Source organism: Sus scrofa, chromosome 3 (genome assembly GCF_000003025.6).
Source record: "Sus scrofa isolate TJ Tabasco breed Duroc chromosome 3, Sscrofa11.1, whole genome shotgun sequence".
In the NCBI taxonomy this organism is placed as follows: domain Eukaryota; kingdom Metazoa; phylum Chordata; class Mammalia; order Artiodactyla; family Suidae; genus Sus; species Sus scrofa.
The window spans coordinates 61617293-61635797 of NC_010445.4; positions in this window are offsets into that span (position 1 = coordinate 61617293).

Consider the following 18505-nt stretch of genomic DNA (forward strand, 5'->3'; position numbering starts at 1 on the left):
GCAAGATTAAGAATAAAGCTACTTTATTTGTCTGAAAGAACATTTTAAATCTTCTGGGATAAGTGAACTCTTTTTAAAAAATTATAACTGTGCATTTCTTGCCTTCCTGTTAACAACGATCACTTTAAATACCTGTCCTTCTCCTACAGATTCCAGTGTTCATAACTAACTGAATAATGTTTTAATACTTTCTTTGTAAATTTTTCTGACCAATATTTAAATGGTAAATAGGATTCTATATACAGAGGATAAATTACAAAACAAAATTTACCTGCTGAATTTTTGGCCATAAAGTGGTTGGATCTAGTCAGTCTATACAGATACTTAGTAAAAGATAATCTATCTTCAGATAGTCTCAAACTGGAAGAAACTTTGTAGGAGAATGTTTAATAAAATCTAATTAATTGAAAAACATGATGCAGGGACATTATGTAACTTTTCTAGAGTCAAAAATATGCCATTGCATACCCAAGACTTCTAGCCAGACCTATCTTTGAATCCAGAATTTTTGCCTACACCATGCTGCCTTTGAATGCCTAACAGAAATGAAAAATACCAATACAATTTTCAAAATTCTGAGTTAAAAATAAATAAGTAGTTATACTTGTTTAGGGGCATCTGGGGCAGATAGAGTACTATGTCTATGTTTGTGCTTTATTTCACATAATGCTTATGGCAAGGATTATTTGTGTTTCTCATATTTGGATCATTCTACTTCTGGGCACACATAACCTGTGTACCCCACTCCCCTTGCAGTTAGAGCCATGTGAACAATTCTGGCCAATATGCTGTAAACAGAAATAACATGTGACGTATCAGGCTGGAGCACAGAATAAAGGATGAGAAACCTTTATTCACATGATGAGTCTGAAAGATGATAGAACCTTTACTCACCCCCATATGCCTACCCATCGATGTGAAACATGTGGTGTGAACAAGAAACCCACTTTTCTAAATCAGTCTCTGAGATTTAGCTGTTGCTTTTCACCAAATTGAAATCTTGGCTAAATCTGTCCAATATATTGTTTTTGCTCAGTTTGAGCTAGATTTTGTTACCCCATTTTTTAGGAATGGACACTGAAGCTTAAAGTGTTCATGAGTGTTCCAGTTGCTCAAAGGGATAAACCATGAGTATTGAGGGAAACAGATACAATGTCAAAAAAAAAAAAAAAAAAAAAAACACAGGTGTGCCAAAACCTATTATTTGGTAACTTAAATTATACTTTGTGCCCCTTATAATGCCAAACACAGAAAACTTAATGTAGCTAAATCTGCGTAAAATTTGTTATGTAGCTGTTTGACTCAAATTTATTCAACTGAGAATTTCCACCAATCTGCTTTGCCTTGAAATCAGATTCAAGGCAAATATTTATAGGAATTGTTTGAAATCAGTTAGTATGATTTTTTTGTTTTGTTTTGTTTTAAATCAAGATATTATTGACCAATTTGGATCCTTCTATTCTCTTGTCAATTGCAAAAACTGCTAGAATTTTATAGGCCAAATTGGATATCATGGACCAAAAGCTGGGGAGGATTTACATGTTGCTGCTTCTCTAATTAATGTAGATTATCTCTCTGTTTTTTTATACCTTTTATGCATTTTTCATCAGTGTTCTATAACTTTCAGTATACATGGATAAGATTTTCATAAATCTATTCTTAATTATCTTATGATTTTTATGCTACTGTATTTTTTCAATATTTCATTTTCCATTTATTTGATGTTATTATTAGATAGAAACAAATCTGTTTACCATGAAAGACTTTTTAGTCATGAATAATTTGTTTATCATGAATGATTTTAAATTTACTTATTATATCCTAGATGTTTTTTAAGAAAAATCTTAGGATTTTTTTTATATATACCAATGTGTCATCTGTAAATACAGGAAAATTGTAGGAAGATTTACTATTTCCTTTCCAATGCTTTTTATTTCATTTTCTCCTTTATTATAATTGTTGGGACCTCTGCTACAGTCTTAACTTGGAGAGAGCAGAAACTTTGCCTTGCATCCAGTTTGTTTGTTTATTTGTTTGTTTGTTTTTTGGGGGAGATGAAGGGAAAATGTTTGGTATTTCATTACTAAGTAAAATATAAACTATGAGCTATTGAATATTTATAGATGTCCCTTTAGAGAATAAGAAAGCACACTCAATAGTCCTTTTTTTTTTTTTTTTGAGTGTTTTCTTCATGCGTAGTTGTTAAAGTTTAATGAGTATTTTTTTCAGTATCTTTGAGATGTTCATACATATTTTTTTATATCTTCATTGTGTTGATGCATGTTAACTGATATTTCAATGTCAAATCAATCTTATGTTCCTAAGAAAAATTTATCTGGACTATAATACTTAATCCTTATAATTTTTGTTAATTTTTTTTTTTTTTTGTCTTTTTTGCCTTTTCTAGGGCCTCTCCCATGGCATATGGAGGTTCCCAGGCTAGGGGTCTAATTGGAGCTGTAGCCACCGGCCTATGCCAGAGCCACAGCAACGTGGGATCCAAGCCGCATCAGCAACCTACACCACAGCTCACAGCAATGCCGGATCCTTAACCCACTGAGCAAGGTCAGGAATCAAACCCGCAACGTCATAGTTCCTAGTCAGATTCATTAACCACTGTGCCACAACGGGTACTCCCATTGTGAAGTTCTTATAGTTATCACCATTTTATAAGTAAATCAAATGAAACATCAAGATATTAATGAATCTGCCCAACATTAACTGCTCAGCGGGAAATGAAGATGAGCTATATATTTAGAATTGGTTATTTAAATTTTCTGATGAAGAGTGAAAATTGTCTATTTGTATTAAATAAACACTACAGGTGGATTACAGGAGATTAAAATGTAAAAAACCAAACAAAATATTGAAGCCTAATATGCAAAGAACTGTAATAGCTTGTTCTAGGAATATACACTTAAAGGTTGAGAAGCAGAGGTTGAGAGAAGATATTTTCTCTCCTGTGATTTAAATTCAGGATATCCTGACCACGATGGCATGGTGGCCTGTTACATCATTATTGCCTTTTAATTGTGCCTTTCACCTAATTTGCCTGACTTTGGCCTGAAACTGTTGTAGTCATGTATGCATTTAGACTTACACAAGGCACTGCTAGTAAATTGATTAATGTTGTCAATCAATGAATCAATGGAATTGCTCAGAAAATTCAACAACTGGGGCTTTTAATTTTGTGTCTACGCTGTTAAATGAAGTGTACAAGCTTCTCAAAATTACTTCTTTGCAGACAAGTCCCTATCAGCTGGAAACAGATGGGCTGAGGGATAGTTTAATCAAATAGCCAAACAGATGCTAAGAAAATTCATCATCAGTGAACCATAGCATTGGAATAAATTGATACCTTTTCTCTGTTTTACCTAGTGGGATGTTAGTCATCAACAGACTTGTTTCCTTTGAAATGTGCCAGGAGAGAACTTCCAATTAGGGCACACCAACAAGCACAAACTAGCCTGACTGATGACAACTATCTTAATAAGATTAAGTATAAAGATCAAACAATATTGTCAAGCAGATAAGAGATCTCAATGTTCAATAGAGAGAGGTGGATATTTACATTCATCTTGTTGTATAGAAGACAACATCCTCATTTGGGTGAAATATTTACAGTCATTTTGGATTTAGGCCAAGGGCTTTACCATTCTCATCCTTGGCTTCCTGATCATTAAAGGGCTGTAATTTAAAAACCCCTGGGCATTTCGTAAAAAAAAAAACAAGGGAGACTTGAAGTAATCTTTAATTATATAATCCACTGCATAAATACAATATATTCTTCCTGTAACACTTAGGGTAACTTTAAGTGGTCCTGCCACTGGATTTAGAGATAATGCTTCATGCCGTGTTTGACTCCTAAAAATGAAATCCCTGTTGACTGCACACTAATTGGAATCACGATTTTAATGTTTCTTAAGTGCCGTAACTAATGTTTCATAGAGGGGAATATTTTAACAGATCACTTTTTCTCAGTACAGCTTTCGTACTTTGATTTTCTTTCAATATTAAATTGAAAATGGGTAACATTATGCCAAACCCAGTGGATTTTTCTGCATGTGAATTAACATCAAAAGCGAATGTTAACAAATCCATCTACTTATTTTACATATTTCATAGAATTTTGAAATGTTTATTTGTTAACTAAAGACAAATTACATAGTTAACTTGTATCATTTTATAGAAAAGTATTATATTTCTACATGCACACTTGAATGTGTATGTACATGCAAATATAAAGAAGTTATAGAAAGTAATGTATAAAAACAGTGCAATTATTAGAGAAGTGCAAATCAAAACCACAATGAGGTACCACCTCACACTGTACAGAATGGCTATCATCAAAAAATCTACGAATAATAAATGCTGGATAGGGTGCGGAGAAAAGACAGCCCTTCTACGCTGTTGTTGGAATGGAAATTTGTGCATCCAGGATGGAAAACAGTATGGAGGTTAAAACTAAAAATAGAACTACCATATTATCTAGCGATCCCACCCTGAGTGTGGATCAGAAAAAGCAAAAACTCTAATTCACAGATATGCATGCACCCCAATGTTCGTAGCAATGCTATTTAAAATAACCAAGACATGGAAAAAACACAGGTGCTCATGAATAGACAATAAGCTTAGAAGAGGTGATGTATATAAATATAATATAATATTAGTTCTCCATTAAAAATAATAAAATATTGCTATTTGCACAAAATGGATGGACCTAGAAAATATTATACTTAGTGAATTAGGTTAGAGAAAGACAAATACTATATAATATGACTTACATATGGAATTTAAAAAAATACAAATGAATTTATATACAAAACAGAAACAGACTTACAGACATAAAAAATAAACCTATGGCTACCACAGGAGAGAAGGAATTAAGGAGGTACAAGTTAGGAGCATGTGATTAACAGATATTAACTGATGTATAGAAAATAGATAATCAATAAGGACTTACTGTATTAGAACAGGGGATTTTAATCGATATCATGAAGCAACCTAAAATGGAATACAATCTGAAAAAAATACACAAGGAATAACTCTGCTATGTCCCTGAAACAAACACAACATGTAAATTAACTATATCATGTTAAAAAATTTAGGAATAAGGAAATCAATGTCCTACTCTACTTGCAGTTACCAAGTAGTTCGTTTATTCATCTATTCGTTCTATTCATTCTATTCATCTATTTGACAATGGAATTCTCATTGCATCCCTTGTATAAATGTGTCACACACATAAGTTACAGTGGTAAAAATGGCATACACTCTCTGGACTTATGCAGTATATATCCTATAGCAAAATGGCAGATGAGATATTTATGAGGCTAGTCTTTATCCTCCCTTGTTTCTCTTTTCTTGTTCTCTGGGCCATGTTTCTAACTGGGAAAAAATTTGGCTGTGGTGGGGCTAGCATCATGCATTTGTCTATTGTGGAGCTGAGACTAAAGATTTGGCCCAGGCAACTGGCATGATAGACGTACTTGGGGCCTAACACATGGTCTGGTGTAACTGGCACATGCTGTCGATCCACCATCCAGGATTTTCCTGGCACATTCGTTGTGTTCAGTAAGGCTAAGATCCATGAGGCAGCCACTTGGCCAGCATGTTTGCAGGAACTGAGGCCAAAGAAGCCATCTATGAGTTTGTGAGACTGATTACATTCAGGGACAGTGAACCAATTAGTAAACAGAGAGGGATAAGATAATGTGAGTTAGGTTTTTCATTGTCCAAGAAAGGATAAAAAGTATGGGAAGTGGGGAAACTGGAATGAATGCTGTATTATTGGATTGTAATTAGAGGCATTCAGTGTGAACTCATGGTTTTTAATATGTAAATTGGTAGTTATGTAAGATAACTATATAAATAAAGCTCATAGATCTATTAATATCTCTAGCCATAAAGATCAATATAAAATGTGTGTTTCTATGGGTGAATGTTTGTGTACATGCATATTTTCTAGCACTGATCCTTGCATTCTGGTAGGAATAACACCCAAATTTTGGCTCCTAAATACTATGGTCCAATAAAAGCAACCAGAGCTGATTCCAGAGCTGGAACAAGACAATTATAGGATGAGCCTAAAATGTCAAGCTGTGCCAGCAATAGGAAGGTAAAACTTAGAAATGTAAATGTAAGTAAGAAATATGAAAAATTTAGTTAAAATATTTAGCAACATAACATTTCGAAATCATGTTATATATAAGTTGCCACAAGGAATGCATGCTGTATTATTAGCTTATATTCTTATCCAATACAATCCACTTCCACAGAACAGAGTTAAATATTTTATGTCTCAGTCTGAGGAATTTGTCTGGGGTACAGTTTATCCATTCTCCAAGACACTTAATGAATGTAACATTGAGTCTATAAAATTAAATGAGCTTAAAGTGATCAGTTCCTGGATTTTGACATATGATCCTAAACTCAGCCAGTTTTGCAATCTGTTACCCAAAAAAAGGCCTCTATAAAAATTAATTTCAGAGGAAACAGAAATAATATAATAAACAAAATAAAAAATAAAATATTTTATTACTGTGTAATTGCCATAATAAATACATAAATTTTGAATTTATTAAAAATGTCATGCAAAGGAGCCATTGGAGATCATGAAACACTTTTGGAAATGACAAATTGTAAAATGTGATGATCTGACATAAAACAATACAATGTATATATAGATGCTTGAATACAGGGATCTCTCCAAATACCTAGAGGCATTTTCATCGACAGAAAATATGAGAGGAAAGGTGGGAGGTTTAATGAAATTTCAAGAAGGATGGACCTTGAAAAATGGAGATTAATCAAGATATAAAAATATATAATCAGACTGATCTGAGACATGGTTAAAATTCACCACTGAAAACATAATGTTAATGTATTTTTCGGATGTGTTATGCTTTAATACAAAAGTTGAATTCAAAAATGCATTAATTACAAGTTTTGCCAAGAAAGCCCTCTATAATGGAGCCTGGAGGACATAGAGAAAGTGTGACTTATGCCCAGATCTAATCTGAACTCTGATCCCTGGTTGTCTGAACACTAGCACCCAGAACATCTGCCTAGTGAGAGAAATTCAAGATACTTGTCTGACACTTACCCTAAAATAACTCATGAAAGCCTATCCCTTAAGAACAGATATTGCCTTTCCTGGATCAGAATCAATCATCATTCCTGTGAGACACGTAACAACCTTGTGATTTTGCCTTTATAAGCCACTGTTCTCTTCCCCAGAACACTCTTTCAGTTTCATCTAAATCTGTTTCCTGAATTGCAGTTCCTAAGATCCCAAGTAAAGCTCTTCTGCTCCTCATCCTCGGCAACCTCAGTACTGATTATTTGATTATTGTTTGACAGTGACAGAATTAAGTTGAATTGTAAGACATCCGGTTGGTCTACAAATAATCACTTGGTGGTGGTGGGGAAATCTCTCCCCTGGTACATTTGAATTGGGTCTACACACACATATGTGTATGTATATATATGGAGAGACAGAAAGAGGGAGAGGAATTATCTTAATGACATTATTGGGTCTATTTGGAGGCAGGATCACTCTGTACTGTGGTTTAATTGAAACTTGATTTATTTTTGTTTTTGTTTTTGCTTTTTAGTGCACACCTGCAGCATATGGAGTTTCCCAGTCTAGCGGTTGAATGGGAGCTGTAGCTGCCAGCCTACACCACAGCCACAGTAACAGCAACATGGGATCTGAGCCACATCTGTGACCTGCACCACAGCTCATGGCTACACTGGATCCTTAACCCACCAAGAGAGGCTAGGGATCAAACTCTCATCCTCATGGACACTAGTCAGGTTCTTAACCTGCTAAGCCACAACAGGAACTCCTGAACATTTATTTTGGTATCAGAAAAGACATATGGATTACAAGATGGTTTCTAATATCATTTCATATTTGCTAGATAAAAATTTACTTGACTCATCTCTATTTTGCCATTTCCCCTTTGCTCCTTTACTTTACTCTTGGTTGCCTTAATCCCGACTCTTATCTCTAGTTAGCAGAGTTAAATATTTGGAGGAAATAGACTGGAATAAATGAAACTAAATTAAATCCTTCCAAACTAAAGGGCTGGGTGAGTTATTTAAAAAAAAAGAAGAAGAAGAAAGAAAGAAAACTCAATTTACCATGCATGATCAGGGAGTCAGTTAGCATAGGTCTGACCACAAGAATACAAGAGGTGCTGGGATCTGGAATCTGAATCCTACTGCAGATTGGTAGTGATAGAATGATATATATTCTGAACACACTGTAAAGCAGAATAATTATCAAAAGAGGTGTATTGGAACACTATTCACAATAACCAAGACACAGAAAAAACCTAAATGTCCATCAACAGAGGATTGGATAAAGACGATCTGGTACATATACACAATAGAATATTACTCAGCCATAAAACACATGAAACGATGCCATTTGCAACAACATGGATGGATTTAGAGATTATTAAGTGAAGTAAGCCAGATAAAGATAAATAACATATATCACTTATACTTGGAAACTAATAAAAATGTTACAAAAAGAACTTATTTACAAAACAGAAACTAACTCAAAGATTTCCAAATTAAGTTTAGGATTACCAAAGAGGACACCATGGAGGGGGTAAATTAAAGGCATGGCATTAACATATATATGAATATATATATATATATATATATATATATACACATATATGTGCACATACACACATATAATAGATAACTAACAAGGACCTACTGTGTTGAGTGGGAGGTTTACTCAATGTTCTGTAATAACCTGTGTGTTGGGGGGGGTAGAAATATGTTGCAGGGGGCTGAAGAATGGGTGCTGTGAAACTTAAGGAAAAAAGCTAACATAAAACAAGACACAGAGACATTTATCTTAAGTAAAGGTGGGAACCAGGGGACTCAAGGTCTTAGAGACCAAGAGCGCTGCCTCAAGAAACTACACTGCTTTTATTGTGCTCTTGAGGATTAAGTCAAGTGAGTAGGGGGTTGTAGGTGCAGGATGTAGGGGTTTTTTTGTTATTTTAATAGTCACATAGCTGATTGCTGCTTAAGCTTTTATTCTGACCTTTAGGCATTTAAAAATCATTAGCATTTGAGGAAGCTTGGAGTCAGCTATCTATGCATAGCATCTAGAGAATCACATTGTGCTTCTGCAGATGGCAGGCCTATCTGCAGCAACCCCGCATGCCTAGGTTTGCACCTTGGTTCTCCTTGCTAATGCATATCCTGCTACCGACCCCTAATAAACCCCTTGGGGCTATGAGGCTCCTCTTTTATTCTTAAGTGGATTTATCATGCTGTGCAAATGGCGTGCCAATCTGCACCTAGACCAACACATTCAGTCCTCATTCAGCTGACCCTATGAATAACTTATGCCTTTAGGTCTTTGTGCTTAAGTTTAAGTCATTTACCAGCACTGCGACTGATTTCCAGGCAGGAGATGGGATAAAGTAAAGCAGGACAAGATGGAATTTCCAGCAAAGAGGCTAAGAAAATATTGTAGAAACATGTCTCGTGACAATATGTATGCATAACTGATCCACTTTGCTGTAAATATGACACTAATTCAAAATTGAAATCAACTAAACCCCAATAAATTAAAAAAAAGAGGTGGAAACTCTAATGTGCAGAATTTAGGAATTCAGGCTTTCAGAATCAGTAATACAGATGCACAATCCAGGCACAGGCGGACTTGAGAACAGGATTAGAATAAAAGGTGGGAAGCATTCACCAGGGAAAGAACTTGATGAAGGAGGATGTGAACCATTTGACACTAGCAAAAAGGAACAGATTCGTTAGCATAAGCCATTTGCAAAGTGACTATCAGTTTAGGTGAATAGCCAGATTACTCTGTCTTGCTTTTTTAGCTCATTTTCAGTGATGAAAGGGGAGAGGAGAAGAAAGGAGGGAGAGGAGGAGAGGAGAGAGAGACAAAAAGCTATCTAGGAAATCTAATGTTTCAAGTGTCCTAAAACCTGCTGTCATCCTCAGAGGAAAATAGTAGTCAAGATGGGCTAGGGTGCTCCTGTGAAATGTTTTGGCTTATGTTCCCATGTCTAGACAGGGATACTTGTAATATATGAGAAAAGTCTTAGCATCTCTTTCCACATTATATAAATTGTCTCTTAGGTAAATTATTTCTACAACCAACAAGAAGTGAGAATAAATGAACTCGAGATAAGGATGCAACAGAAAACAGTTGAATCTATTAGAAATCACTGCTGAGCATATGCACACATGCACTTATATGACACACTTGTAAGTATATATATATATGTATACATCGATAGAGATAGATGATAGATGATAAATATACATAGATATACACAGATAGTGTATAGATGGTTTGCTAAAAGGAATGATCCAGACAAAAAAATAAATGATTAAAATATGAAATAGGACTGAGTTCAGAAATTAAGGGTATTTTGCAAGGATTCAGTGCCATCAGACTTAAGAGACAAAGATGGCATTTATGTTATGGAGTTCTTTGGGTGGTTGATATATTCAACAACATTCTAAGCAGTCTGTGATATTTCAGAGACAGGTTAATTTGGCCACAGATGCAGATGTTCTCTTTAGAATATTCCATTAGCTATTCTGGTTCAATTTTTAAAAGATGTATCTGTTTGTTGGATGTGGAAGGTGAAATTTTAAATCAGTAACCAAATACCAGCTATTACAGGTGAGCTGAATTGCAGTATTACAAAGGTTTCTATTATTTTATTAATGATTTTTATTTTTCCCATTATAGTTGATTTACAGTGTTCTATCAATAAATTTGGAGTACACAGGTTTTTAAAGCTTTGGTTTGTTCTACTTTATAATTTTTCAAAAATTAAAAAAATCCAATAACAGACTCATTTAATCTCCTTCCAATTCAAGACAGTCATCTTTTGACTTAAGCATTTTAGCAAAGTTTCATCATTTCCCCAAAGCCTTATATTAGAAGGAGAAAAAGGCACAAAAGGAGGAGCAAGAGGGGAGGAAGAAGGGAAAGGAGCAACATCTAAATAAGGTATCAGAAAAAATTTTATGTATAGAATATATTTTAGGGTTTTCTTCCCTCCCCCTCTTTTAAACTACATAGTTTCTCTTGTAATTACTCAACTTTGCTATTGTAGCATGAAAGCAGCCATAGGCAGCATGAAACTAAACAGGCAAGTCTTGTTACCATACAAATTACTTATAAAACAGGCTGCGGACTGGATTCGCTTAGGGGCAGTAGTTTGTAAAACCTCAATCTAAACTTCGGTTCCATGTACCAAACAGAAAAATAGCAAACCAATTTTAATTGACCAGTGCACCCAATTGATAATTGGAATTGATAATTTTTGCAATATTTGTTACTTACAAAAGGTATATAAAAATAGATTGGATTCTTCTGGACGAGACATATCTGAAGTCTTCAAAACCTTTTGATTTTGAACATATATAAATAATATAAATATTATATATTTTTAAAATGCTGTGAATTATTTTTAAATGTTTTACTTGGATATGTTTGTGTGATAGTGGCTTTCAAGCTTCCTAATCCTGGTTTTAGGAAAATAAATTGTCTTAAAAGTCTATGAAATCAAAACTCCACAGTGAAAAGGACAAGGGTTATAGGCAGTCTCAGGAAATATGCTTTGTCTGTAACTATTTTCAACAACAAAGTACACATAAAATTTGAGAGAAGAAGGGTATCTTTTGGACTTCTCTGCTAATCTCATCATTTCGCAGGTAAGAATCACATGCCAAATCAGTGATAGGGTTAATATTAATATATATTTTACTATAACAAAAATAACACACTATTTCTCAATAGTTTTGCTGCTTGAGGACAAATATGAAAAAAATATTTCTACTTTGGATGACTCATCCTTCTGCTATGTACGAGAACTACTGTCACTGAAAAAAAATTTTTAGAAAATATATTCTAACTGTTCATCCTAAAATGAAATCTCCAGCCTAATTTCATCTGTAATCAACATCTCTATTTTTTATATTATAATGGAATAATTTTCTATGCTTTTATAAAGGCCACTTTGTCCTCTTCTCCTTCTAGAGGATTTATTCCGCCAAACACATCCTTTTTGCTCTTAATGTCTTTGCTCCTGGATCAGTCCATCACCAAACAGATATGTTCTAAGGAATTCTATTTAAAAAAAAAAAAAGGAAAAGAAAACATTTCAAAAATCCCCTCCCTTGCTCTCCAGTCCACCCTTAATTAGTACCATAACTCTGCTTTTCTTCCTAGGAAAATATCTTAAAGGAGTTGATAGTGGTTATCTCCTCCACTTCTTCACTTTCTAGCATTGCCTTAGAAAAGACCAGTTGGGTTCTATCTCCTTAATTCCACAGAAAAGCGATTATAAAGTTTATCAGTGTCCTATTTTTTTTTTACAAGTACTATTTTTTTACAAGTACTATTTTCTTCTTCTCATCCTCCCTGACCTTGGCAATCGGTATATCATTCTAGAAATAATCTTTTTTATTGGATAGCATGACACCACAGTCACAGTTTTTTCTTTTTATTCCGTGGCTTCCATTCTCCTCCTCTTTCACCAAAATTATTTTTCCCTTTGACAACTAAGTATTCCAGTACAGTTAGGCTGAGTTTTGAGTTCTTTTTTCATATTGAAATGTATCCCTTGCATAAATTAATTAAATTTCATCACTTTAAAAGTCATACATAGCTTATGACTTCAAATATATAACTTCAGCCTTTTCCCCTTAGCTTCAGATCAGCATCTCTAAAGGCCGCCACTCCATGGGATTTCCAGTTAAACATATGATAGACATTCCAGAATTCTTGATTTTTCCTTTCCAAAACTGCCCCTCTCCTCATCTATATAATAGGACAAAAATCTAGAATTGCCTTTAATGTGCTAATGTGTGCTACATCAGTGCTCAATAATCACCCTCCACCCCCACACCACACACTATACAAACTCAACCAACCCTCTGACAAGTTCATATACCCTGTATAGACCCATGGTTTTCTTTCTTTTTTTTTTTTTTTTCTTTTCTTTTAAGGCCACACCTGCGGCATATGGGGAAGAGCCTAGCCTAGGCGTCACATCAGAGCTACAGCTGCAGGTTTATGCCATAGCCATGGCAATGCTGGATCCAAGCCGCATCTGTGACCTATGCTGCAGCTTATAGCAATACTGGGTCCTTAACCCACCGAGCAAGGCCAGGGATCAAACCTTTATTCTCACAGATACTAGTCAGATTCTTAACCTGCTGGGCCACAATGGAAATCCCCATTGTTTTTAAATTAAGCTCTTAGCCTTCTAATCCAGACCAAATTATTTCTCACCTACAATATCTTAATCAGCCCCTATTTTTCATTCTTAGACTAAAATCCAAACTTGCCTAATTTGAAAACTTCAAGACCTTGCCTAATTTGAAACATTCTCTGTTATTCTCTTTTACTAAGATCCTTCATATTCTATAAGCTGCATCTACTCTAATATTCTACTCAATATTCTACTCAATATTCTTTAATATCTACTCTTAATATTTTTCAAAAATTAATTTTGTTCTGACTTTCAGCTCTTTCTATCTATTCTTCTTCCCCCTGAAGCCACTGACATCAGATCTTCACACATCCGGTCCTTCTAATCTGATATGCATTTCCTCAGGTTATTCTTGTTTACCCAATCAAATAATTAGCAAAATTCTGGATAACTGTATTATATCACCTTGTTTTCAATTCTTCATAATATTTATCACTATCTGCAATTATGTTACTCATGTATTCATTTACTTTGTGTTATTTATCTCTGCTGCCTTTAGATTAAAAGCTCACTTTCATCAACTGCTTTATTCACCAGGGAAAAATGCATATCTGAAAAACAATGACTATTTCATCACATATGTTGAAAGAAAGAATAAAATGATGCAATGAACAATACATTATAGAACATAGTGTTTTTGTTTTGTTTTGTTTTTTTCCAGCAAGGTGAAAAATATATAGCAAGAACAATTCCCATAGCTCTGCATACATACACAACAAGAGTAACTGGGAATGGCACAATTTGATTCTTTTTGTTTGTTTGTTTCCTTTTTAAGGCCACACCATGGCATATGGAAGTTCCTGGGCTAGGGATTGAATCCATGCTGCAGCTATAGGCCTATGCCAGAGTCCATGGCTTTGCTAGATCCTTAACCCACTGAGCAAAGTCAGGGATGGAACCTGCATCCTCACAGACACTGTGTCAGGTTCTTAACCCCATAAGCCACAATGGGAACTCCCAATTAACTCTCAATATAGGCTGGAATCCTTTTCATCATGATACTCAATTTGGCTATATTCAAACAGCATCAGCTTTGATTTGAAATGTCTCCTGACCCTGAGGTAACGTAGCATAGTTTGTGTAGAGTGTTAGACAAAGTCATCAATTTCAACATGTAAATGTCTGATATTTATTTCAATTCAATAACTATTTATTGAGTAGCTTCTCTGCTGATACCTTGGTCTCTTTTTGACAGTCACAGTGTAATAGAAAAAGAAATGTACAAATAGACAAAGTCAAGGAAGGAATTTAGGAAACAGAAAGTAGCATGATCAACCTGTGCAAAGTTGAATAAGATGACAGTCAAAACCTGACCCTAATGGCTAGAAGGAAGATCAAGGAATGTTGGTGGAAACAAGGAGGGTAGAGCTAAAGAGAAAAGGGAAAATCTAGGGGCACAGAGACCAGCTAGAATGAAAATGCAAAATCTTAAGTGTCAGACAGTTAGGATTCAGCTTAGGTGTTCATGGAAAAGAAAAGAAGGAATGCATTTCAGGAATTATTGCCATTATAACCACAGATTTAATGCTTATTTTGTTCTAAGTGATGGTAATAGAAAGATATTGAGTAAAAAATATCAACTGCAATAGATGGTGACAGGCACCCAATAGGGAGAAGCAATTACAAGACAACAGAGGAGCCTGTTTTCACACACACTGAATGTGAAGAGCTGTAAAGCTAACAATGTGGAGTTATTTAGCCTTGGTAGAAAAGAGATGGCTTGGGGTTTCAATAGGTCAAATGTATTCCTTCTCTCTCCAACTTCTGAACTCATTTAGAAAGATGCACAAAATTCATATAATTCCAAACTTTGTTGCTATGTAAGCTGAATTAGAGAATATAACATGGGTTACTGAAATCTTTAACTTCCGATTATTGAGATTGAAATCGATTGGCCCAACCTCCCAAATAACAAGAGAAGATATGTCTAGTGAGTGTACAACATGGTGTTCATTTTCTACTGCTGTAGATTTCATTCTGTTTCAAGTTCTGAAAAAATTCTGATCAGAAAAACAGGCATATCAACCAGGTTGAATCGGCCACATAAGGGGTCTTAAAATAATGTCAGTTACCTGGACCTGAATTCACAACTTAGGTCACAAATGTTGTGTTCCACCATGAATCTCCATCCTTCATCAAGTTCCCTGGCTTCAAATAAATCCAGAATTCCTTGTCATCAAAAACGTGGTGTCACGCCTGATCTAACCTGTAGATTTTTAATAACAAGAATAACAACATTTACTCCTTAGTGTGGGCCACCCTCTGTTAAAAATTTTACATTCAAAATACTAATTCTCACAAAACCTTTATATGTGAGATATTATTATGCTTATTACATGCAGTTTTATTAGGGGCCTTGACATTTAGATTGCATAAATGAGAAAAAAACATCAAGGAAAACATCAAATAAAATCCAGAAGTTCTCTTGAATTTCACCTGATTATCTGAATCTGGGATCCATGTGATCAACTGAACAGATTCAATATCTCAACTTGTTTTACTCTTTGGAAGGGTACCTTGACCTTGACCTCTTACTACACATGTTGATGTTATCTCTATAGCTAGGCCAGATTTCCTAACCCTTGTGTTGGATTCACAGTACCTGAAAGAAGTTTTGCCTTTATCTTTTCAATTTTGCTCCATGTTGCTGCTCTTAATGTCTAATATTGGAACTTTAGCCTTTCTAAGGCAAGTTTCACCACATTCATATTTTTCAAGTCATCAGAGGCTGGACAAGCAATGGCCTTAAAAATATGCCATTTGGAGCACATTTCTTTCTGATTTACACATAGACTCTACTAGAAGACCCTCTCCGCTGAAAATGCAGATATTCAAATGGCATATGACTAAGTTTATTTTGTCAAAACTAAAGTGTCATTATTTTTTAAATTGCTGTTAATGTGTGCATCACTAGGAGAGAAAAATTTACAAATATTTGAAATTTTAAAACATCATTGATTATAAATCTCAGGTTTCAGAGTTCTTAGAAGTGAAAAAAAGCTACATCTTGGAATCAATAGACTATCCTAAGTTCCTTGAATTTTCACCACCTTTTGGATTTCTCTCACTACGATTATGCTCTGTTAATTTTTATTGCTTTGGGTTTTCTTTGTTTTTTTTGTTTTGTTTTGTTTTGTTTTTTTGGGCCATAGTCATAGCATCTGGCAGTTCCCAGGCCAGGGACTGAACCCATGCCACAGCAATGACCTGAGCCAAATCCTTAACATGCCATGCCAGAAGGGAACTCCCAGATAGTTAACTGTTATTGTACCTACAGAAGCAGATGGATCCTTACTCAAAATTTGGCTCCTATGTTGAAATTGAAGATACCACACACACCAAGAAAGAATAAAAATTATATTGATGATGTATTTGAGATCTCTAGGGTGAGCAGGTCAGGCCTCTCTAGCAAGTCCGACATGGCTTGAGGAGCAGGGAAAGGAGACTGGCCTGGTTTTGAATTGTGACTGGGGAGTGGGGCCAAGTGTGAGTTCCCAAGCACAGGCAGGGGCTGGCAGGGTGTAAGTCTCCCTCTGGAGCCAAAGGAGGGAACACTGGGCCTTCTTTTCAGCTTGTCCAGAGGTGGGGGAGACAGGAAGAGGAAATGTTGAGTTTTAAAACTTGTCAGCAGTCAGAGTTCCTGTTGCAGCTCAGCAGGTTAAGAACCCAACATAGTGTCTGTGAGGATGCAGACTGATCCCTGCCTTGCTCAGCGGGTTAAGGATCCTGCATTGCCACAAGCTATGGCATAGGATCAGAGACACAGCTTGGATGCCGTGTTACTGTGCCTGTGGTGTAGGCTGGCAGCTAAAGCTCTGATTCAATCCCTAGCCTGGGAATTTCCAGATGCTATGACTATGGCCCAAAATAGGTGTGGCCCTAAACAGAAAACAAAAATAAAAAAATATATAAGACCTGTAAGCAGTCAAATATTAAAAAAATAGATTCTGACTCCTATATTTTCAAAACCTATAAAATTCAATGTTTTAATTAAAGAAGGAAGAATATTCTCTTATCATAACTGTCATGAAAACTAACTTTCCATACATAGAGCAAAACACTAAGATCTTTAGATGCATTAGAATTTTTTAAAATTTAATTTTATTGGAGTATATTTCATCTACAATGTACAATTTTCAAGTGTATGGCACAGCGAATCAGTCATATAAATACATTCTATCCATTCTTTTTTTTTTCCCATAGAGGTTATTACAAATTATTGAGTAGATTTTCCTGTGATATATAATAGGTTCTTGTTAATCATGTATTTTACACAGTAGTTTGTATGTGTTATTCCCACTCTCCCAATTCTTCCCTCCTCCCCAATGTTTTAACCTATGGTAACCATAAGATTGGTTTTGAAATCTATAAATTTGTTTTTGTTTTTTAAATAATTTCTTTTGTATCATTTGTATTAGCATTTAGGTCTATTTTCCAGAATTCTTACATATCCTTTGCAGAATCTTTCTCAAAGTCTAGTGTCATTCTCTCAGAGACAAAAGACAAAGATATTACCTGAAGCATTTTGGCTTTCTAATAATTTTCAGGCAGTTAATCATGCTGTTTCTCCGATCTACTGGCTTGGCCTAAGTAAAGAATAACTCATTAGTTTCTTTCTAGCCCTTCTTTAGCATGTTAGTAGGTAGCTTAACTAAGTCTTCATTTCATTTTACATAAAAACTATTGAGGAAAAAAACCCATCAGAATTCAAACATAGGAAGATGCACCAACCATAAGTAAAGATATGACTCTTGCTTTATATTCCCAAACTTTGTAAAATAATCTTCTTATAAATATATTTTTTTGAAATTTCCTTCCTTTTTTTTTTTCTTTTTACAGCCACACCTGTAGTATATGGAAGTTCCTCAGCTATGGGTCAAATTGGATCTGCAGCCTACACTGCATCTTGCAGTAATACCAGATCCTTAACACACTGAGTGAGGCCAGGGATCAAACCCACATCCTCACAGTGACATCAGTTCCTTAACCCACTGAGCCACAGTGGGAACTCCTCCTCTATTTTAATATTATTGAGATGAATTTTGGTCTTGTAGGAAATTTTAAACTTGCTTAAGTTATAAATTAACTACTCCTAAGACAGCTTCTGGTCACTACTCCATGAGTCCAAAATTTAAGGAAACTATGGTGCCTCAAAAAGGCTATTGTATTTCTTTTTCCTTTTTTTTTTTTTTTTTTCTAGTTCTTAGATTGGA